This window comes from Jaculus jaculus, chromosome 3, assembly GCF_020740685.1.
Source record: "Jaculus jaculus isolate mJacJac1 chromosome 3, mJacJac1.mat.Y.cur, whole genome shotgun sequence".
NCBI classification, from domain to species: Eukaryota; Metazoa; Chordata; class Mammalia; order Rodentia; family Dipodidae; genus Jaculus; species Jaculus jaculus.
In genome coordinates this window covers 17,575,954-17,599,535 of record NC_059104.1, presented here as the reverse complement: position 1 = coordinate 17,599,535, position 23,582 = coordinate 17,575,954, and the positions used below count along the sequence as shown (strand labels likewise).

The 23,582-nt window shown below is 43.6% G+C and overlaps 1 protein-coding gene across 2 annotated transcripts in view; it reads left to right on the top strand.

Annotated features, from left to right (window-relative positions):
• Gpc6 (glypican 6) overlaps nt 1-23,582 on the top strand; it is a 1,121,087-nt gene that overhangs the window by 1,023,380 nt on the left and 74,125 nt on the right. The gene's annotated exons all lie outside the window — the stretch shown is intronic.

Sequence of the window (23,582 nt, the reverse complement as noted above, 5' to 3'; positions counted from 1 at the left end):
ACCTTCAATGGTTTCACTTCAGTGTTAATATCTAATATTTGTTTGCTTCTTTTTCAATTATGATCAGCTCCACGTTCCATGGTATCTTACTCCTTTTCACAGTTTTAAATTCTACTTTTAAATACATTTGTACTTGTCCTTGGCACTTCTAAACTTTGAAGAGTTACCTGGTCTTATCTAGTATCTTGGCAGACTATTGAAAATAGTATGTTATTTCTTTGTACATGGTTTTCTTATTTCCGTAGTTTCAGGTGTGGGCGGGGGGGGGGGGGAGAAAGAGAGGTTATATTCTTTGAAACTTATTCCATAGAAAGTCTTTGTTCTCTGTACTGAAGGATATCTTGCTCTTGTACCAAGGGTTTCCCCCTTAGACTCACAGTGTTATTTGCTGGTGCAGCAATGCAGGCTCATCACCTAAAGCCTTACTTTAATCTTCAGTCCCTTACTGCAACCTACAAATGGATTAAAGCCAAAGCTTAAGGCCATCCAGGTCTAGAGAATGTCCTTCAGGCAAAAACCAGCCTCAGTTCTCTTTTTTTCCTATTCTAGCTTTCCATTTTCACTTAGCTTTCTGCCTTTGAAGATTTCTTACTTTCTTGCCAATTCATACACCCCTTTCAAACATAATTTCTATATTTTATGTAGCAGTGTTCGATGATTTTAGGGCAAGGGGCTTCCAGAGAGCCTAGTTTTCTATGCCTCTCAGGAAATGCACAGAAACACACACACACACACACACACACACACAGAGATACACACATGTGCACACATACATACGAACACAGGGAAACTTCCCCTGCCAACTATGTGTTAAGACCCTTCAGCCCACTAAAACGTTACACCATTTTAGATCAGAACATTGCTTTTTCAGTCAGCTCCTTGTTGCTGGGACAAACATCCAACCAGAGACAGCCTATGGGAGAAAGGGGTCTATTTCAGGCTTACAAAATCCCGGGAAAACTCTATCAGCGGTGGAAGAGTCTGCTTTCTCAAACAAATTCAAGCAGGGAGAAATTGCGGCAAGCAAACACCGACACAAGCCAACACGAAGGGCCAGAGCTCAAGCTGCCCTAAACACACCGAGTCAGGCTAGATTCAGATCCATGCAGAGTGGCATGCCCCTTTGTACCAGGTTCTTCCTGCTAGGGGCTCAAGTGGGAAGATTAACCAAAAATGAAGCCGTACATTCAAACTACCACAATAGCCACAGCCGTTTTCTTAGCCTCTCTGTTTCTGATGGGTATTGTAGAACCCATGCTTCCCTTGGGCTATATAGCAGTTGGTGCTGTTGGCCAGTTCTGTTGCCAGGAACATGCCTGGACTCCTGCTCCACAGACTTCACAGCTCTTCTCAGCTGTTCCAGCCTCCTGACCCCACCCCTGCAGGAGGAAGGTCTCACAACACCTCACCAGGACGCAGGCTTCTGGTGCTGCAGAGATCTACAGAACTCCCACCGGTGGGTTTCTCACATGTGTGGTTTTAAGTGAAAGATGCTACGTACAATCTGAGCAGCTCCTCACCTTCAGAAAGGCAAGGCCAGGTAACTCCTTTATGCTGTCCCTTTGTTGGACACCTGGAAAGAAGGTCCTCCTTATGCTTGCCCTCCAGGCCAGTAGGGCAAAAAGAATAGTAAAGAGAACTGACCACTCTGGAGCATCAAGGAGCGGAGTACAGCACTAAGAAGCACCTTTCATAGGCAGCAGCTCTTCCACTATGTAATTGCTACAGCTGCTTTGGGGTCTCCAGGCCGCATTGCTGTATGTAACCCCTCATCCATATCTGTAAGGAAACCCAGTACATTCATTGGCTCATCAGGGTGTGCTCTACCAGAACTGGACGTGAGTCTGTTGGGTGTGCACTTCCTGGTGAAGCGAGTGCTCATTGGTTTCTCCCCACAAAAGACTGCGTGCTACACATGACATAATGTTTTACAGCAAGTGTTTTTTGTTCATTTTCATTTATTTATTTGAGCGTGACAGACAAAGACAGACATAGGCAGAGAGAGAGAATGGGCATACCAGGGCCTCCAGTGACTGCAAACGAACTCCAGACACATGCGCCCCCTTGTGCATCTGGCTAACGTGGATCCTGGGAAATCGAGCCTTGAATCAGGGTCCTTAGGCTTCTCAGGCAAGTGCTTAACTGCTAAGCCATCTCTCCAGCCCAAGTGCTTTTTAAATAATTTTTTTTTAAAACGTAAAGTACACTGTAAACTAATGATAAAATATGTGGCAAATGCATAAACCAGAAACGTAGCTGCTGAGTACACTAACATGGCACATAGATGTGTCTCATTCCTTCATTCCTTCATTCCTTCATTCCCTGCCTCACACGGGCAGAGAAGCCTGCCAGGCCCCTCCTCTCCCTCCCACCCCTCCAGAAGGACACCCCTTCCATCTTCTGCATGGTGCATGTGATCACCATGAACACTGACACCAGAACAGGGAACATGAAGCAATAATGTAATGCTCCTAGCCAAGTCATAGTCTATGTTGTTAATACTAGTATCAATAAGGATAATAACAGTAGATTAATGTGGCTGCTGTTCATCATATTAATAATCATAGAAACATTGCAGTTATGTGTTAAGATCTGGAGGTCAGTGGTACAGAGGGTGTCTGGTTTGGCTTCATGCACATCCTTAAGGCAAAGGCTTTGTTACACAGAGCCTCGCTGGCAATACTGAGAGGCCACAGGAAGTGAAGGTGAGTCTGGAATCGTGCAGGAACCAGGGGAGAATGGTAGCGAGCAGAGGGAGGCTGGCTTTCCACATTGCTGTTGAGTAACGTGGACACTGGAGCCACAGAGCAAGCTTGCAAAGAAATGTGCCAGGGTGCACATTTGGGAAGCTGATAAGAGGCTGAAGTCATGTGAAGGTATTCAGGAAGGGTGCAGGTAGATGGTGGATGAAAGTAACCTACAGGAATTATAGAGCACGTGCAGAAGCAAAGGACTCATTGCAGAGAGCCACGTGCTCGGGTGGCCTCAAGTCACCGCCCAGGACTGCCACTGAAAGGCACATTCAACCAGGGCAGGGACATACATTGGCAATGAACATGAAAATCTCAAATGGGATGGCAGAATAGGGTGTGATGATGAAGAACATTTGAAATATCACTTCAGGAAAGAAAGAAAAAACTCACTTGAAGGTGAACCCGGGGACGAGTGTCAGACTGTATTTCACCTGTACTCACCAGTGCTCTGAGCGTAGATTTGACTCGGGAAATGACAATAAGCACAAGAAGAATCGTGCGGCTACTTTTGTCTTCCCATATCTTAAAGATAATAGGGCAGTCAGGGCACAGCATTCAGGCTAATGGCACAAGGATGAGAGACAGGAACAAGGTCGGGAGCCCAGGCTTCTCATGACTGACCTCTGCATTCTCCCATTCATCTGCCAAACAGAACAGAGCTCGAGTGAAGGAGGGCTGTGAAATCGGAGGTGAAGGCTGCTCCTGTCTGTGAAGTGCTTTTCAGCACGCTGGGTTCATGCACCGCCTTCCTGGCAAGGCTAGAGATGGGAACTTGCGGCCCTTTGATGTCTCTCACGTGGAGACTCCCAGGGCTTCAGGGCTGGCTGGTTCCCAGGGGCTTCTGGTTACGCTCGGGGAGGGCCGGTGATGTGTCTACCATCATCAAAGGTCACCCTAGAGGTGACAAGGTATTTAGTGGGTTGACTGCTGTTTCATCCAGTAGGCCACAGTGCTTTGACAATACCTGCTTGAGGAAAATGAAACAAGGAGCAATAACCACCACAACAAAAATGGGAAGCAAGCAGGAAAATGTGAGATTTTCCTTGTAAAGCTAGGACTAATTATCTTTTGTCTGTTGGTTGGTTGGTTGGTTGGTTTGTGTATGTGATGTGCATGCATGTGTTCTGTGTATGGGAGTCCACATGTATGTGGGCACACGCACATGCGTGTGCCCATGGAGACTGAAGGTCAACATTGGGTGTCTTTCTGAGTCGCTCACCATATTATTCTTTGAGACAAGGAGTCGTGAACCCAGAGCTTACTACTTAGGTTAGACTAGCTAGCCAGTGAGCTGCAGAGATCCTTCTATCTCCACCTTTCCAGTGCACAACCATGCCTGACATTTATGTGGGTACTATGGGCTAGAACTCGAGTCCTCTCATGCTTGTGTGGGCAAGAACTTTACCACCGAGCCATCTCTCCAGCTCCCAGCTAGGCTTAGTTTCAGAGGGCAGAGCAACTTCACAAAATCCAGAACAAAGCCACTCGGTTCATTCATTTCTTGTTCCCATGAAGGGGAGTGTCAGAAGGACCTTGGGGACCAATGGAGCCAGAGGGCTGTGGGGTCTGGATGCCAGTGGGTGATTAAGTTTCTAGAATATTAAACCAACTCTGTCACTAAATTTACTTCTCACTAAGTTGCTGTTGCATTCTCAAAGGCTGCTGACCATGAGGAGTAAGCTCTTCCTATATATTAATGGTCTTATCACACACGGTAATTCTTGTTAGATTGTGGATTAAAGGTCATGGTTGTATTAATTGAAAACGATAAGAGATTTTCAGCTCAGGTGATTTAAAGCACTCATGGGAGATGTAAAAAGGCCCTCCAGGATTACTGACTTTTGGTTGAAATTCTTTATTACATACATTTTTTTTCTGTCTTATGTGTCCAAATGATCACATTATCTTGAATTGAGGTCAGCTCCTTTCCAGCCCTTTTGAGTCAATATGACTCAAGTGGATCTTTGGTTTACCAGAAACATGGAGGCCTGGGCTGACTCATGTCAGCTCTCAGATCATGACTGTTTTGGTAAACAGAGCAAGATGACAATGAAGCCAGAGACCTGGCTCATCACTGCTGGCCCAGCCTCCTGCCTCACCACAAATGGGAATGCCTCCCTCAAGCAGGTCACTCAGGGAACCAAGCAAGCAACAAGGGGAAAAATCACACACATTCACCATGGCAGCCACGGGAAAACAGTCAAGAGCATCTCTGCGTCCTGGATTCTCTGTGTTGAGGGGACTGAAAGCCCACCTTCATCTTCTGAGCATCCAGAAATGAAGTTGCTTATCCCCAAATCTCACAGGCTTAAGGCTAATGCAGTTTTTATGCTTCTCCCCTTACTGTCTAGTAATATAGTTAGCAGTTAATTTCTAATACAATATAATGCTGGCTGTAATAAGCATTCTTTTGATTCTTTGGTCTTCCACAAATATCAGGAATTCTGGAAGCATATATGTCACATGTATTAATATTCATAGTATTAGTTAATATATACTAATATGTACCATTTATTAACATATAATAAATACTTCAGAATAAAAAAGCCACAAAAATACAAGGATAAAGGAGTAAAATCCAATTCATATCTGCTATTCCTTGTTTCAAAAGAACTAGATCCTGGACTGGAGAGATGGCTTAGTGGTTAAGGTGCTTGCCTGTGAAGCCTAAAGACCCATGTTCGACTCTTCAGATCTCACATAAGCCAGACACACAAAGGTGACGCAAGCATGCAACGTCATACACACACACAAGATGGCACACGTGTCTGGAGTTTGACTGCACTGGCTGGAGGCCCTGGCATGCCAATTCAATCTCTGTCTCTGTCTCTGTCTCTGTCTCTCTCTCTCTCTCTCTCTCTCTCTCTCTCTCTCATTTAAAAAAAAAGATCCTTTTTCATAGTCTCTCATATTGTTTATTTTTTAACTTTTAATATTATTTATTTATCTGAGAAAGAGAGAGACAAAGAAGAAGGAAGGGAGGGAAGGAAGAAAGGAGGAAAGGAGAGAGAGAATGAATGAGTGAATGAATGAGAATGCGCATTCCAGGACCTCTAGCCACTGCAAATGAATTCCAGATGCCTGCGCCACCTTGTGCATCTGGCTTTACATGAATACCGGGGAATTGAACCCTGGTCCTTAGGTGCTGAGCCATCTCCCCGGCCCTGTTGTTTTTTTAACACTTTATTGGACATTTTGCCATCTATGCACATAGTGTATTGTGATCATAAGTGGTGCCCAAGGACCTTACGTGACACTCATACAGGGTCTGGTGATGTGCCTACCGTCATCTCATTACCCATTGCCCTCTGTCTGCCCTTCCTTGCCCTCTTCAACTGAACCCCTTCTTCTTTTCAAATAAACCCTCTTCTACGTCGAGGACTTTTTAGCCTTCCCCACCATCCATGTCAGAATGTTGATGGGCCAGATTCTGTGCAGGTCTCGTGCAGATAACCACCATGGCTGTGAGGTCGTGGACGCGACGGTCACTTTGTGTCTGGAAGACAAGTGTTCCAAAGCCCTCCTCCCCATCCCCTAGTTCTTGCTTCTGCACCTTACCCTAAGACTTGAGGGGGAACACAAATGTCTCATTTAGCACTTGAGTCACTTCTTCTCACCACTTTGCTCCCCGGTAGTCTACCACTAACTGCAAAGCAAAGCTTCTCCGACCAAAAGTAAAAGCAGCGCTAATTATGCCCCTAGACTGAAATCTGAATCCTTTTTGTAAAAACAAACAAACAAACAAACAAAAAAAACACTTCGTTGTTTTCTAGAGCAATTTTAAGTCGGTGGCAAAATTCCTACCTCCACATACACACAGCCTCCCTTACTGTCTTAAGATAGTATATTCCTAGCAATCAGTGAACTACATCATCCCATCTCAGCTCGTTTTAAGTTTACTCCAAAAACAAATTCTATATTATATGTTGTCTTTTTCTACTGAAAACACAAAGCATTAGAACCCACTGATGAATTCCCTAGTGATTCTTCTCTTTTTTTGTTGTTTAATTTTATTTATTTATTTATTTGAAAGTGACAGAGAGAGAGAGAAAGAGAGAGGCAGAAAGAGAGAGAATGGGCACGCCAGGGCCTCCAGCCACTGCTAATGAACTCCAGACGCATGTGCCCCCTTGTGCATCTGGCTAACATGGGTCCTGGGGAATCGAGCCTCAAACCTGGGGTCCTTAGGCTTCACAGGCAAGTGCTTAACCACTAAGCCATCTCTCCAGCCCTGATTCTCCTTTTAACTAGGAGGACTGGGATGTTAAGAGCCAAGCATGTAAGCAGAATGAAGGAGAATTCTTAGCTTGTTTCCAGCTTACGTGCAGAGCTCTTCGTGAGTTAAGGCAATGAAGTCAGTCACTCAGTCCCTCTTCTTCCCATGATGTCATCCACAGATGCAAGTGTGGGCACAGACCAGCGTGCCCGGGCACCCATGCTATTTGACCCACCACTCCTTTCCGACAGCAAAGGCAGGCTTGCAGCGTGCTCTCCACCTCCACCAACACGAGATAGCAAACATTCTACTGTCTCTGGGACTAGAGAAGGGGCTTGCTTGTGCTTCCTCCTCAGGCATGATCTCACAGGTACTTTTGGGAATCAGAGCCAATGCCTTTGGCTGGGCAGGGCTGTTTACAGAGTGGCAACCCCACTTTACAGGCTGTTTGTGGAGGTTGTCCCCCTGTATCGTCAGAGAGCCTGGTGGGTGGGACTTAGGGGCTGCTGGGGTCTCAGAGACACGATTAATCACCAAACACCTCACCACAGATGTTTCCCTCATCTCGGTTCTGGGAGCCTCTTGCATCCCTTCGCCAATTCTCTTCTGCTCTTATGTCCCCCCCCCCCATAAGTCACCTCACAGCTGTGGCTTCTCTCATGAAATTCTAAGCCACAACATGAGAAAAGAGGCATTTTCATATCATGGTTCATTTCGTGAAGTCAGAGGAAACATTAAAAGCAAAACATGGTAAAAATGCAAAGTGCTTGAGAGAAAGTGGGCTTCCTCCACGTACCCTTCCTTCCACCTCGGTCCTCTTGTCCTGACTCACTGTCACAAGAACATGAGTGCTCAGCCTGGCTGGAAATAGAGATCTAAGCACGGGCGAGTCATATTCTTTGGTGAGAGACTTCTGAGTCCGTTATGCTCATACAGATTGGGAGCAAGGCAATCTTCTTTGGCAGGTAGTCAATTCAGGAACTCTCATAGTCAGCTTCACGTGGCTGGGTGAACCTCCAAACCATGCACAGTCTGTGGGAGCAGTGGGGCTTATTGAAGCTTACAGATCCAGAGGACATCCCTTCATGATGGAAGAAGCTGGCCCCCTTTCACAGATCCAAGCAGAGGGAAATACCACAGCCAGCACCATAAGCAAGCATGCTCTGGGAACCCAAGCAGAGTTTAAACACTCTGCATACCTTAGGCTGGAATTCAAGATCCCCTCCCAAACACACCTTAGGGCTGGATCCTATGATCCGCCCACAGTGACACCTCCTCCAGCCAGGCAGCTAGAAATCTAAGAAGCTTTAATAAAATTGAATAGGGACTGGAGAGATTGCCTAGTGGTTAAGGTGTTTGCCTGCAAAGCCAAAGGATACAGGTTCGATTCCCTAGGACCCACATAAGCCTGATGCACAAGGTGACACATGCATCTGGAATCCACTTAAAGTGGCAGAAGGTCCTGGCATGCCCATTCTCTCCCTCTCTCATAAAAACATATTAATTATTTTTTTAAAAACTGAATGTAGTAGAGGACATCCATTCAAACTACCACAGGGACACAGGCCCAAAAGAACACAAATGCTGCCCTGTCAAGACTAGAAGAGATGTCCAGTCTGATTGAAGATAACGAGAAGGAGAAGTTTCTTGATTCTTCCTTCTTAACTTTTCTCATGGGTGGGTGGTTTCTGAATTTGACTTTGTCTCAGTGGCCTATCAATCAGTCAAGATCCTCCCCTCCTCCCCCCATACACTTGAGCTTGAAAATGAGGTTCATTCTCAATTAGATACTCAGTTCACACCTCCAAGGTTATAACAAACAACTGATCCAGTCTGTGGCCCTACCACCCTGAATGTGCCTCATCTCAGAAGCTAAGCAGGGCCAGGCCTGGATAGTACTTGGATGGGAGAAATACGTGATCCACTCACTGTGTGGATTTTTTCCTCGGGGGACTCCACTTAGCTTGGGAGCCTTTCTGCTCTCCTTCAACTCTCTCCTGTTTTCACTCTCTATTGAAATAAATCTTTCCTAATTTATCCTTCTTCATATCTGTGCATAAGAATTCTTTGTTAATCATAAGAAAAGAAGTTGAGAGCCACTGGCTTGGGGAGTTCTAAGCCCATCCAGAACCCAGTGGGGTTTTGTTTCTCTAACCTACGTTAACAATATGAAGGCAAAATTTTTACTAGTTCTCATCAAACAGGTGATAAACATGAGTAGTTTCACCGACTTTCCCCATACACTCAACATTTCCAGTGACTCCTTTCTTAAGACAGAGAAAATCCCCGCAGAGAGGTTTCTGACCTGTAAGAAACAGAGGCTCACTAAACACCTGCGGTGTTAAACCTGACTTCCCCGTCCACACACCCTTTCTCACCCTCCCCCTGTGATCTTGGTGAGAAAGAAATTAGCAATGGGTACCTTCCCTGTCGCCCTGCGTCCTACAAAGCTCACAGTTGTAGAATGAGTTGCTGTTGCTATTCAAAGCCTCTCTGCCCACTGGGCCCAGCATTGAGTACGAGGGGGTGGATCACCTACATCAGATGCTTATTAAAACTCTGATTCCAGAGGGCCAACCCAGAGCCAAAGTAAATCAGCTGAGGGGAAACGATGCCAGAAGATCTGTATTTTTAACAAGCTCTCCAGCCAGTCTGATGTATACTACCCACCATGCCAAATAGACTGTTAGTGACTTTTAGTGCCTGTCATTTTCATCTGTGCATTCCCATGACCAGCGTGTTCTATGAATGTTTCTTGGAAGAATGTCTACTGTATCAGATGTGTATAAATGACCCCATAGCTCACGCATGGTAGAATTCACCCTAAAGCTACTTCTCCCATAGAAGCAGAAGTTACTCAGACTTCTTGCCAACGCAGGATGGAAGCTGGGTTTCCTGGCTACCTCTGGTGTCGGTTTCTTAGTCACATCACTTGTAATCATGTGTCACTGCCCCGTCTCTGTCAGAAACAAAAGCAAAGTGAGTACCCCACCCCCAGACAGGCAGCAACACAGCTCTACCTCCTGCAAGTGTTTCTAGAAAGAGCTTGTATATGCGTGATAAACCGACTGAGCAATACAATTTCAGAACATTCTGTCACTCATCCACCACATGGGGCATTCTCTAGTCACAGAAGGGAAGAACTTACTTCAGTGTGTGACTATATGCATTCAGCTGAGAAGTGGGTAGCTTGGTGCACACAGGGTGCTGACCTGGGAGTCAGGACCCTAGGGTCTAGGCCTGCTTCTGCCTCTGCACCTCTGGCTTAGACAGGATTGTCTCTCATGGAGCCATCGATGGATTAGCCTTACATGAAGAAGTAATCTGCAGAGGCTCAGAGGCCCTTAAGCAACCCGACCCTGGGCTTCCGTGTGACTATGGTGCCTCGGCAGAGTGAGCACATCGAAGTGTCAGTACCAGCAAGAACATTCTGCAGATCCTAAGAAAGCAGACAAAGGCTAGACGCCTCTTTCTACACACATCGAAGTCTTCAAGGTCCCAGTCCCTCGTCTGAATAGCTGGTTAGTGGGGCTGGGGAGATGGCTCAGTCAGGGGGAGGACCTGAGTTTGAGTCCCCAGCACCCATGTGAAATCTGGGAGTGGTGGCAGGTGCTTGTAGTCAAGGTGCTGGCCAGACAGAGACAGGAGGACCCTTGGGGTTCTCTGGCTAGCTCATCTAGCCAAACCAGGGAGCTCCGGGTTCAGTAAGACTATGTTTCAAAAACAGTTAAAGGTGTTTGCTTGTAAAGCCTGCTCACCTGGGTTCGGTTCCCTAGTACCATGAAAAGCCAGATGCACAAAGTGGTACATGCATCTAAAATTCATTTGCCACAGCAACAGACCCTGGCAACTCCATACTCCCAACCTGCTCACTCTCACTCTCTCGCTCTCTCTCTCCCTTTCCCTCTCTGCTCACAAATTAATTTTTTTAAAAAAATGTTAAAATCTAAAGTAAACAACAAAGGGGGGACATTCCAGATATAGAACTCTGCCTTCCACATATACGTGGGCACAAGTGCACATGCATCCACACACCCATTCCCTACATACACCCACACATACGTGAATGCACATACACACACACACACACACACACCACATAGCTGGCTAGTATTTTTTAGTGGTTGTCTCACATGTATCAAAACACACACACACACACACACACACACACACACACACACACACACACATGGTGGCTAGTGTCTTTGAGTGGCTACCTCTCATTTCTTTGTAATTCACCAGAGCCAGAAGCGAGTGGAATAAACAAACCAATGTCCTCAGGAGTATACCAAAATAATAGAGGTGAAGAAAAGTCATGCTTGAATTTAAGCCTCTAAAAACATTTAGCCAAATACCAAGATCCCTTTGTGTGTTCAGTGTTATGAATTTTCACATGAGCTCACAGTGTTCCCAGGACCCACCATCCCCTGGGTCGCTCACATCCTCTACCTTCAGGGAATGGTTTCCAGCAGGGGATCTGCACCTCACAGGGTTCTGGACAGCTGCCACTTGCTTAGTCTGGGAGACATCCAGTTCCTCCCTCAGAGAAGAATCACGGCCTCATTTCCCCTCCACGGAAGCGTGTCCCAAATCACACAGCCAAGCTCTTCAGCCCATGAGGGGTTTACTCTCCACAGGACCTGAGGAAAGTAAAAGATGAACAGATCTCAAACAATTTCAATGAGGCAACTGTGCAAATATAATTGAAATTCACGTGTTTCCACAAGACAACAGATTTTCGCTCTCGATGGTAGATTAGATGTCTCTAAGGGACCCGGAAAGTATTAGGTTGTTCAAACATTTCCCCAATGCTCTCTCGTTCTCTTCTACCAGTTCCTAATTCTTTGACGTTTTTCTTTACCTTACTCCTGTATGCGATAGAAAGAGCTGGCTCAGGAACTTTGCCCATTCTTATCTGTTGACTGCTAAAAATGCAGGGCTGGTGGGATGGCTTAGCAGTTAAGGCACTGGCCTGCAAAGCAAAAGGACCTCGGTTCAATTCCCCAGGATCCACATAAGCCAGATGCACAAGGGAGCACTTGTATCTGGAGTTGATTTGCAGCTGCTAGAAGCCCTGGCGTGCCCATTCTCTCCCTCTCTCTCTCTCTCTCTCTCTCTCTCTCTCTCTCTCTCTCTCTCCCTCTCTCCCTCCCTCTCTCCCTCCCTCCGCCCCTCCCTCTTTCCTTCTCTCAAATAAATAAAAATAAAATATTTTTTTTAAATGCAGGAGCTTAGGTCACCCCAGATTTACTTCATCAGAATCTGCAAGTGACCAAGACTCCACACTTTTCCCATGACCAGTAGCTACACGTAGTAAGAGAAGCCCAGCTCCTCTGCTGCAGGAACATAGTGAGGCCTAGGAAGATGGTTTAGAGGGTTGAGCATTTGCCACCCAAGCAGGAGGACCTGAGCACACGGAAGACTGCCAGGCATTGTGGCACACACCTATGATCCCAGCACTGGGGACTTGGAGATGGAATCTCTGAGTCGCACTGACTGGCTAGTCCAGTTGAACTGATGAGCTCTAGGTTCATTGAGAGACCCTGTCACAAAAATAATAAAAACAGGCTGGAGAAATGATTCAGAGGTTAAGGTGCTTGCCTTCAGAACCCAACAACCCAGGTTTGATTCCCTAGTAACCAAGTAAAGCCAGATGCACAAAGGGGCGCATGATTTTGGCGCTCATTTGAAGTGGCTGGAAGCCTGGGCATGCCCATTCTCTCTGTCTGTCTCTCCTCTATTTTTCTGCCTGCAAGTAAATAAATATAAATAAATAATAATGATAATGTTGAGAGCAAGTGAGGAGGATACCCAACATTGACTTCTGTTCTCCACATGCACACACAGGGACATATAACTGCACACAAGTATGTCACACACTTATGAACATGCATACATATACAACACACACATACACACAAAGTGTAAGGCTAGGGAAAGCTTTTTTTTTGTTTTTTGTTTGTTTTTATTTCCTGTGTAATCTCAAAAGAAAAAGAGGATAAATTGAATATCTAGTCTATCTTGGGACCTTGTCTTTTCTCAAAAAATGCTCTGGCTGTGTGATCTGGTGCCTGTTGTTTGATGAGATGCTTTTCCAGAAGAGCTGTTAACATTGACAGAGCTGTACAAAATGGTTTGATAAATTCTGAACCTCCCTTGAAATGTTTAATGAATATTTTTATTTGATTTGAGGGTTCTACGTCCCTGTTAATGAACCAGTTTGAGTAAACTGTCTGGAACGTCTGTTAGAATGAGGACTGGATGAGCCTGGAATTCTATGACTTGGTCTCAAGGTGGTTGGACAAGTTTGTCTATAGGGATCAACAACCCCATTTTTAATAAAGAAAGTTTTATCAGAACACACCTCTGCACGTTCACATCTATAATGATTAACGCTGGATTCATGGCACAGCAATACTCAGTAGTTATTGCCTGCCTAGCCTAAGACAATTTTGCCTCTCAATCATGCTAAAATCCTATCCGTCTTTCACAGACAAAGTTTGCTAGCTTGTAACTTACAGCAACCATAAATGAAGCAAAGGTTGGGTTTCCACTGGCTATCTGAGCTTATGTCTTTATTTGGGCCCCCACCACGGTACATGACTGTAACCGCAACTAAACCCTGGCAGTCATGTGGACATGTTGCGTGAGGCAAGAGAATCTGCAAGCGACTCATCTGCACACTGGAAACATAGAAGCCAAGAGGGTGTCCCTGTGTATGGAGCAGTGCTCGTCAAGTGGGTGGAAGTATTGCTTGAGTGTGTATCTAAATTCCCCTTCCAAAGCAAATACATTTAAAATAGTATTGGAAAGCTGCCCAGTAAGGAAACCTTGAAGAAAACCAGAACAGGACTTACAGCCAAACACCCTAGCTTTGTGAAAGTGAAAGGCAAATTCATTGGTTGCCAGGCTTTTTCAAACAAGAATTTCTTTCCTCAGGGAAGTTTTGATCACCGGGAATATAGACATGAAGCCAATTTGGATGCTTTCAGAAATTTTTCCAAAAGCAAAAGTATTCATTTTTCTTTCTCATCATGGAGCTATAGAGAAATCTAGGGTCTCATAAGTTTTTTATCTCTGCCGTCTGTCTGAGAATAAGTCATTGCTAACTATGAAGCCAGAATGCTTTGTACAATAGGACTTTAAAAGATATCTATTTATGTATTCATTTGCAAGCAGAGAGGGAGATATACAGACAGAGGGAGAGATATAGAGAGAGTGGGCATACCAGAGCCTCCAGCCACTGCAAATGAATTCCAGATGCATGTGCCACTTTGTGCATCTGGCTCTACGTGGGCACGAGGGAATCGAACCAGGGTTGTTAGGCTTTGCAGGCAAGTGCCTTAATCACTAAGCCATCTCTCCAGCCCCAACAGGACGTTTTGAAAGGAAGAGATGGATAGAGAGATAGGCAGAAATCTCCCCAAACTTAGTTCTGGAAATGAGATGCTCCTTTGCCTGTGGGCAGTATTAGGAAACTTCTCTCATAATTCTTTGGGGTCCTTCTCTCACCCTTGTTCGGCTTCTGTTTCTTCTACTAGGTGTTCGGGAGGCCAAGGAGTGAGTCCTCAGAGTGGGTGGATAGCAGCTGGCTGGAACTGATGTCTAGTAATGAGCTATTGCCCAATCCTTTGCAAACGGTGTTTCTAGATCTGCAATGTTGACAAACAGTGAAGCGCCCAAGTGAGACCAAAAAGAGAGAAAGAGAAAGAGATACTAGCAGATTGTTCAAATTAAATGCTCGCTGGTTTATTTTGCAAGTTTTATCAAAATGGAAAATATTCAGTTGTTTATTTTTTCCAGAATCTCTCTTTACACAGTTTTTGATGCCAGTTGATTCTCCTTGGTCTGGGGCTGGCTCAGCTTCTGGTCTGTGGCATAAGAATGTCAAAATGTGGCCCAGTTTGCCTTCAGAACAGAACTCAAAATGTGTGGTTTGCTAACTTATGACAGCTTTATAGAAATGATGATGCTTTCTGTCCAATCACAGCAAGAGGTAGATTGTTTTGTCAGAGCATTTTTGATGGTTTTTGTTTTAATGCTTTGGAATTTCTTATAAACGGATTTGGCTTAGTGGTTGTGATTGAGTTGACCAGCAGTGTGAGTTTTGCTATGAGTGGATCCCATGTCAGGAGATTCCAAGAGAAGTAACAGATGTGAGGATCTCTGTTTACAAGAAAGACACTCTTCTCTTTAACCGCTGCATGAGAATTGCCAGAAAAGTTCACATTGCCTTTTCTCTGTATATTTACATGAAGTTTCTGGAAATCATTTTGAGGATTCCGTACATGACAGGACTTTCCCCAGGGGCAATAGATGAGGGATTTAGGGATGAAATTGGTCTGCGCATCAGGGATGGGAAAGGATTCCAGGCTTTTCATATGCCTTATGAATTAATATCTGTATGCATTACCCTCTTAAGACAGTGCTGAGCTTGGAAGTCTTGTAAGCCATGGGAGTTAGCTGTAAAATACCCACGGCCTACCTTAAATTTTTTTCCTGTCATCTTCTTCCACTTTATTTCTAACTTTGAAGTTTTACGTAAAGACACTTTCCGAGTCATTTTGCCATCTTTCAGATTTTGCATTAGCCGTAGCCATGGCCATAAATCTCATTAAAGGCCAGTGCTATGCACCACAGTCTTGTGGCTTCTGAGCATGAAAACTCTGAGCACTCACACTGAGGTTCCCATTAAAGTGGGGCTGTAGAAACATCCAATCTTATTCCCTTGGGGAAACCCAGTTGGGAGAAATCCAATGTCAATGTCTGAATAGGTAGTTGTCCCTTCCTGGTAAGTCTCAAAAGGAAATAAAAGCCTTGGTCATTCATTCACTTCTTAGACTCTCCACAAAGGTCATGGCCAGTCACAGTATGTGAATGTGCTATTAGGTGACATGCCACTTGTGAGGCGCTTGGCCTAATCTTTCTTTATCCCTGGGAATGAAGCGTTATCATCTCTGTTTGCCTAACCAGGAAATTGAGGTCCAAAGAAGCCAAGGATGTTCTCTGAGAGCGCTCAGCTGAGCAGGAGAACCAGGAGTCGAATCCCACAGACTGTGATTCCAAACACCACTTTCTTTCCAGAGCAACAGGCAACACGGGATATCCAGTGATGGCGAAGCCATGAAGCTACAGAAGCCAGAAGAAAGGGGAATGTGTGCACAGAAAGCAGGGAAGGAGACAGAAGTCATTTTAGAAGACAGAGCTGTGACATGAGAACTTTGAGTTATGTTTCTTAGATAAGAAAGAGTTCAACTTCTTTCCGCTCCTTATATACTGCCGTTAGCAACATTTTGAATGATTTGCTAAAAGCAGGACAGCATAGAGTGTCATCCCTTACCACCTGAATGTGGATTTTATTATCCAGCACACAGGGATCCAGAGAGTGGTTGTACTATGTTTGCCAGCGCTATGTCATAGCTACTCAGCTCTGTCCTTGCACTATAAAAGCAGCCACACACAGTGCATAAACAACTGAGTGTGGTGATGTTCTCCATTAAATTTATTTACAAAACATCAGCCAAGTGGACACCACAGTCTTCTAGCCCTCACCTCAGAACACTGGCTTTGACCCGGGGTTGTACCAATGTACCAATAGCTGTTGAACATGAGAAAACACCTGTACCCTAGATCCTGCCTACAATAACTATTTCTTTCTAAAATTGGACACAGTATAGATTTTTTTAAAGCACCCTAGGGCTGTAGAGATGACTTAGCAGTTAAGGCACCTGCCTGCAAAACCAAAGAACCCATGTTCAATTCCCCAGTACCAACTTAAGCCAGATGCACAAGGTGACGCATCCATCTAGAGTTCATTTGTAGTGGCTAGACACCCTGGAGTGCCCAGCCTCTCTCTCTCTCCCTCTCTCTCTCTCTCTCTCTCTCTCTCTCCCTCTTTGTCTTTCTATATGCCTCTTCCCCTGTCTCTTAAATAAATAAACAAATGAATAAGATATTTAGAAAAGCATCCTAAGAAATGCTAGTATGAAAGCAATGCAGATGACCTATGTATTAGATGATAGTACAGTGTTTCCTAGAGTAGGGTCACAGGAACAAAACCAGCAGTATCTTGCTACAGATCTAGTTTTCAAGCCCAGGCCTACTGACCAAAGCTCCAGAGGAAGATTTCAAACTCTGGGTGCTTTAATAAGATCTGCAGGTGCTTCCAAAACCCTAGCAGGTTTGAGGACTGCAGATCTAACTCCTTCTGCATATGCATCCACTTGGCTATTCCTCATGGGTGATATTCTCAATCAGTGCAGGATCTAGTTTCAGAAGTCCTCCCCCAAGCTCCCCTTCATCTGTTTACCATGTCTCCCTGACTTGGGAGTTTCCTCTGTAGAAAGGGTAATATTAATCACATACTTACATGATACACTAGAATATGACACTAGAATATGATAGAATGCTACTCAGTTACTTTATAAGGCCACATCCCAGGTTCTGGATCTGGACATTGCTTTATCCCATAAGGTAACAAGTCAACATGATATAGAAAGGTGCTCACTAGTTAATTCTCTAACTGTTAGCGAAACCAGGGTATTTCCTTCTGGAGATGACAAAGTTCTAATGCAGGACCAGAGGGAAGTGTACGTAGACAAGAGCATAGATGGCTTATAGCCATCTAACCCAGAATGAAGGAGTCAGAATTGGGTCTCAATAGATATGCTAAAACCATAAACTCTTACAGGAAGTGGTGGAAGCAAACAGTGAATCCTCTCAGGTTATTTTTTCTAGGACCGGCAGAGCCATAGTGGGTGGTTCGATGTGATATATGTCACCTGTCAGGAAGTACCAGCGACAGTCACAAATGTGTCCAGACAGGACCAGCTACCTTTATGGATAACATACATAATTTGTTCCTTTGACAAACTGCAATACTTAGGGGGCAGATTTATGGTCCTTAGGTTTGACATCGAAGAGGATATAAACTATCCCTTAGAAGATCATGTACTGACGGAATTAGGATCTAAGAGTGTGGTGATAATTGAGTTCCTTTGAGTCCATAAGCAGGAATCATCTCTCGGTATCTGTTGTTCTGTAAATGTGTAGATCTGGCCTGAGCATTTCCAAGGTAAAGACCCTTCAGAGTCAACTTTTTTGTGTCGTCGCTACAGTTTTTTAGATGAAAAATCTGTGGCCAAACTAGCACCATCTATAAAGTGCCCTCATTGTTGTTATCCTTTTTCTTCCAAAAGTTGTGATTTTCTTCTCCTCTTTAAGTTTACCTGCAGCTCCTATAACAGCAATAGAAAGAATGGAAAGAGGTTTGGCAATCTTTAATTGGACAGAGGTTCAAAAAGGAATCATTTAGAAATTTTCTCTTGTAGATTAGATATTAACATTTTTTTAAATTAAGGAACAGTTTAATATGGGATTGAGGAATAGGCAAAATAAAAAGATATGCTTATGCTTCAAGAATAGAAAGGTTTTTTCACAGATCAGAGGGTACCACATATTCAAATGGATAATGACATCTGACATGTGTGCAAATGTGCTGACAATAAGTCAGTGCTTCATAGGACTTGAGATATTTCATTAAATATATATATATATATAAATATAAATATATATATATATGTATATATATATACACATATGTTCCAATATTGGGTATAATATGTAAGATATTAACGTTTTATTAGTCAGATGCTCTGCAAAAGCACTGGCTGGTGGACGTCAGGGAAAGTTGAGGAGATTAAAGTGAACCATGACATACCAGGATGGCAGGTGCAACATTTGGAGTCCAGTGAGGAGGGATTGTGCTCTGCTGTTTGCATTCGAGCCTTGCTGAACTTTCCTAATCACAAAGTATTACCCCAAGCTGCTTTTCTTGCAGCAGGCTAACTGCTTTAGTACATCAATCTGTTGAAATATGAACCAAGCAGGGTGTGAACAAGCTCAAAATATGCTTATTCCCAGATGTTCTTTGATTCTATGAAACACTCATTGCCTGTAAAGATTATCCTGACTTGGCGCATGCCAGGGGTTACTCATATTTCTCCATGATCAAGGTCCCATAGTCTTTCTCAATAGCCCATGTTTGCATCTTATTTAGGTCATACATTTCTTCCTAGTATGGAAACTTGAGTTTCACTGGATTGCATTGAAAGGTATTTGCCTATTGATGCTGGTGTTTTGATTTGTTGCTCTTCCCCAAAAAGAAAAACAAAGTCCAGAAATAGAAATAAAGGGACCTTCTGTGACCTTCCATGAAGGATAAGATTTGGAGTATCTGTTTTTAAATTTTTATTTATTTATTTCAGAGCAACAGATAGAGAGAGAAAGATGTAGAGAGAAAGAGAGAATGGGCACGCTAGGGCTTCCAGCCACTACAAACGAACTCCAGACATGTGCACCCCCTTGTGCATCTGGCTAATGTGGGTCCTGGGGAATCGAGCCTCAAACTGGGGTACTTAGGCTTCACAGGCAAGGGCTTAACCGCTAAGCCATCTCTCCAGCCCCAAGATTTGGAGTATCTTTTTACTGTGCAATAAAAATCTGGGGACTGGAGAGATGGCTTAGAAATTAAGGTGCTTGCATGCAAAGCTAAAGGACCCAGGTTCAATTTCCCAGAACCCATATAAGACAGATGCACAATGTGGAACATGCATCTGTATTTCATTTGCAGTGGCTGGAGGACCTGGCACACACATTTTCTCTGTCTACCTCAATCTGTCTCTCTCTAATTCATAAATAAATAATAAATAAATACTTTTTAAAATCTAAAAATCAAGAAAAGTAAATGTAAGCATGGTTCAAGAAAGTGAAAAGAATCTAAAATTCAAAAGGGGAAAAAAAAAAACATGCTTAGCATTACCTTATTACTATTATACTCCAAAATCTCAATCCAGAGTTTGAGGAAGTGAGGATCGTAACTTCTCAAATGAATAGGAGGTTCTTTTGAATCTGTTTTATGATATGCTGATTAAATAAAGGCCTATGGAAACCCTGATTAAGTATGACCTTCCAGGGCTGAAGAGATGGCTTAGCAGTTAAGCGCTTGCCTGTGAAGCCTAAGGAAACTGGTTCAAGGCTCGATTCCCCAGGACCCACGTTAGCCAAATGCACAAGGGGGTGCACACGTCTGGAGTTCGTTTGCAGTGGCTGAAGGCCCTGGTGCGCCGATTCTCTCTCTCTCTCTCTCTTTCTATCCCCTCTCCCTCCCTCCTTCCTTCTTTCTCTCTCTCTCTCTCTCTCTCTCTCTGCCTCCTTCTCTCTCTGTCTGTCACTCTCAAATAAATAAATAAATAAACAAAAAATTTTTTCAAAAAAAAAAGTATGACCTTCCAGGTAGTATGAAAAGGTGATAACTATCTATTGCTTGAGAGGTGTTATCATGGCAAGGAACAACTTCCCATGCAGCTGAGAAAGAAATCTATAGCCACCTGAGTCACCATTCCCCGAACCTGTGAGCTGGCTCATTTCCTCCCCCATTCTTGTAAGGAGAGATAGGACCACTCTTCAGGTGACTCTGATCTGAGTTCATGTGAAAGCCCTGACACTCCAGGAAAGGATCTTAATGTCTGGGCATCTTAAAGTCTCACCTTTGATGTGCAATAAACAAAACCTAATAACAGCTTTGTCTAAACTCATACTCTGGTTAAGGGGATAGGGAGTGTGAGAGCTTGAACCTGGCTGGGTTAGTAAGTAGAAATACAGTACGTTTATAATCTGTGGCATATTAAATAGTTAGCTGTGTTCTACAAGGAGCCAGGTTCAAATGAAATGATGATAATAAGTCATAGTAATGCTTGATAAAGAATAAGTGGTATGAAACACAACAAGCCCCCAGAACTGGGCCCAATGTGAACATAGTTAGATCTCTGGAAATATGTAGCCCCATTTTCCTTCCTCTCAGCTTTTGGGTTGTCTCTCCTCAAACACGTGATGCTCTCTGTGACCTGCAGGATGCATGATAAATATGAATGAAGGTGATTCATGTGTTTTCATTGCCTTAATTATTGTTTCATAGTCCTTTTGTTTACCTGCTATTACTGCATTGTACTGGATTTCCTTTCATTATAGTCAAGGCTCTTCATTAACAATAATCATTTTAAAAAGCAGAACTCATACTTACATGGTAAATTATCACTCCTGTGTCAGAGATTTGTACAATAATCACAGCCTCTTCAGGGAAAAAAAAAAAATGCATCTGAGGGCTGGAGCAATGGCTTAGTGGTTAAGGTGCTTGCCTGTGAAGCCTAACAATGCAAGTTCAAATCTCCAGGTCCCACAAAGCCAGATGCAAAATGATGCAAGCATGCAATGTTGCACATGCACACAGGGGGGCTCATGTGTCTGGAGTTTGTTCACAGCTGTGAAAGGCCTTGCTGTGTCCATTCTCTCTCTCTGCCTCTCTCTCCATCTATCTCTTTCAAAAATAAAATCATAAAAAATATTAGTGCACATGAAGATTGCTAATCTTCCTCTGGGTTTCACTAAGACCAGACATGAATAGCACACAATGCCCGTACTTACTAAACTGGACTATATGAGGAATAGCACTAAACACTTTGGCTGCTAGCACCATTTTTCCAAAGAACTTAAACTTTTGCCTTCCAGATACTATAAAAGCCAACAACTAAGCTACTCTTGGTCCTGACTTTTTCTGATCAATCATGCCCCAGTAACTTCCAAGTGAATCATGATGTTATTGAACCTTATCTAGGACAAAGTATGCTTTTAGAAGCCTTAGAGATAATGACCAGCATCTGCTGGGATCTAAAATTGTGCCACAAATGAATATATTCATTCATTTCATTCTTATAACAACCTAAGTTTTGCACATGACAAAGATAGGCATAGAAGCCAAGAATTTCACCAGTTTTAGAAATCTGTAGTAAAACTATATAAAATATTTCCAGGTAAGCTTAGCCAGGAAATGACTTCCATATTATATGTTTGCATCTGACTTGGGGACTGAGTCGCAGTGGGAGATGGGGAGATGGCTCATGCTTTAGAAATGTTTTAACCCTATTTTGAGCAGCACCTTTCATTCTTGCTGTCACTCTAGGCTGGAACAACAGTGAGGCATTGGTCTCCCTTTGGAAGTAGGCATTGAGCTTGGAGCACTGATCCCTGTGCAAGGGAAGGGTAAATACTGCTACCATGGACACCGCTTGAAGGAGGGTTATTTTAGGAGTTTTCTTTCTGAATCACTCTCTTCCTAACACTTGCTGTCATTCATAAATCCACACAATGTAACTTATTCCTGTGACTACTCACTCGGGACCTCCAGTAGTCAGTCTGGGATACAGCTTCAAGGGAATTTATGGCTACGGGAAAAGCAAATTGAATGTACATATTTTGCAACTTAGGATCACTGTTTTATTGCATGAAAAGAAATCACAAGTGCTATTCTTTCAGGTCAAAGTAGTAAAATAAAAGCGAAGAGGGGGCTGGAGAGATGGCTTAGCAGTCAAGGTGATTGTCTGCAAAGCCTAACGACCCATGTTCGATTCTCCAGATCCCATGTAAGCCAGATGTACAAGGTGACACAAGCTCAAAGTCACTCATGCATCCAAGGTGGCACATGCATCTGGAGTTTGAATTGCAGTGGCTAGAGGCTGTGGCATGCCAGTTCTCTCCCTCTCTCCCTCCCTCTCTGTCTCTATCTCTCTCACACATGTTTTTTAAAAACCATACACGTAAAAAAAAGTGAGTAGGGACACAGTAAAATGGTAGATCTTTGCTGTACATTTTCTAAGACAAATTATCTTTGGAAACTACAATCTGATCTGCATAGCTTCTAGATCTGCAAATCTGTATAATTTCCAAATTTGCCAAAAGACTTAAGCAAGGAGAAAATTCTCATCTCTCCATAAACTAGTAGGTGTCTACACAGTAATGTTCAGGTGTCATAAGTGTAAAGAACTGGTCAAAAAGCAACTGGGAAAGGGGGAGGATGAGCCATAATGTGAAGAAACTTAAAACTCATGGAAATGGTAACCACTGGAAAGAGGGAGAAATGACTTAAATTGTGACCTACATATTCACGTAGTATTGGGAACCAGTCCACACTGTGCAGGTAGGTGACTTTCAGCTGTGCATACCTCCGAAGTACAGGCCAACAAATTGAGGGAAAAAAAAAATCTCTTAGTTACCAAAGAAGTAGAAATTTTATTTAAAAAAAAAAAGAAAGTAAAAGGAAGCTATAGAATGAACCTGAAATCCTTTTCCATGCATGGCTTTGTTTCTGCCAATTAACAAACCAACTTTCTAGAAGCATCACACTGTTTTTTTAAATTTTTTAATTAGTTTTGTATTCAGCAAATACAGTCAGTTTGGTACCATTATTAGGCTCATCCATGACCTAACCCCTCCCTTGGCCCCTCCTTGTTGAGGTATATGGGTCGTGCATTGTGGAGTTAGCCCACAGTTGTGGGTAAGATAAATGTCTCCGCATATCATGACCCAACATGTGGCTCTGACGATCTCAAACAGTCACTCAACCAATGGGATCACATGAAGCTGAAGAGTTTCTTTACAGACAAGCATACAATAAGCAAAGCCAATAGATCACACTATTGTTTTATTGATAGGCTTTGTTTTTCTTGAGGCAGAGTCTATGTATCCCCCGTTGACTTCAAACTCACTCCTGGCCAACTCCT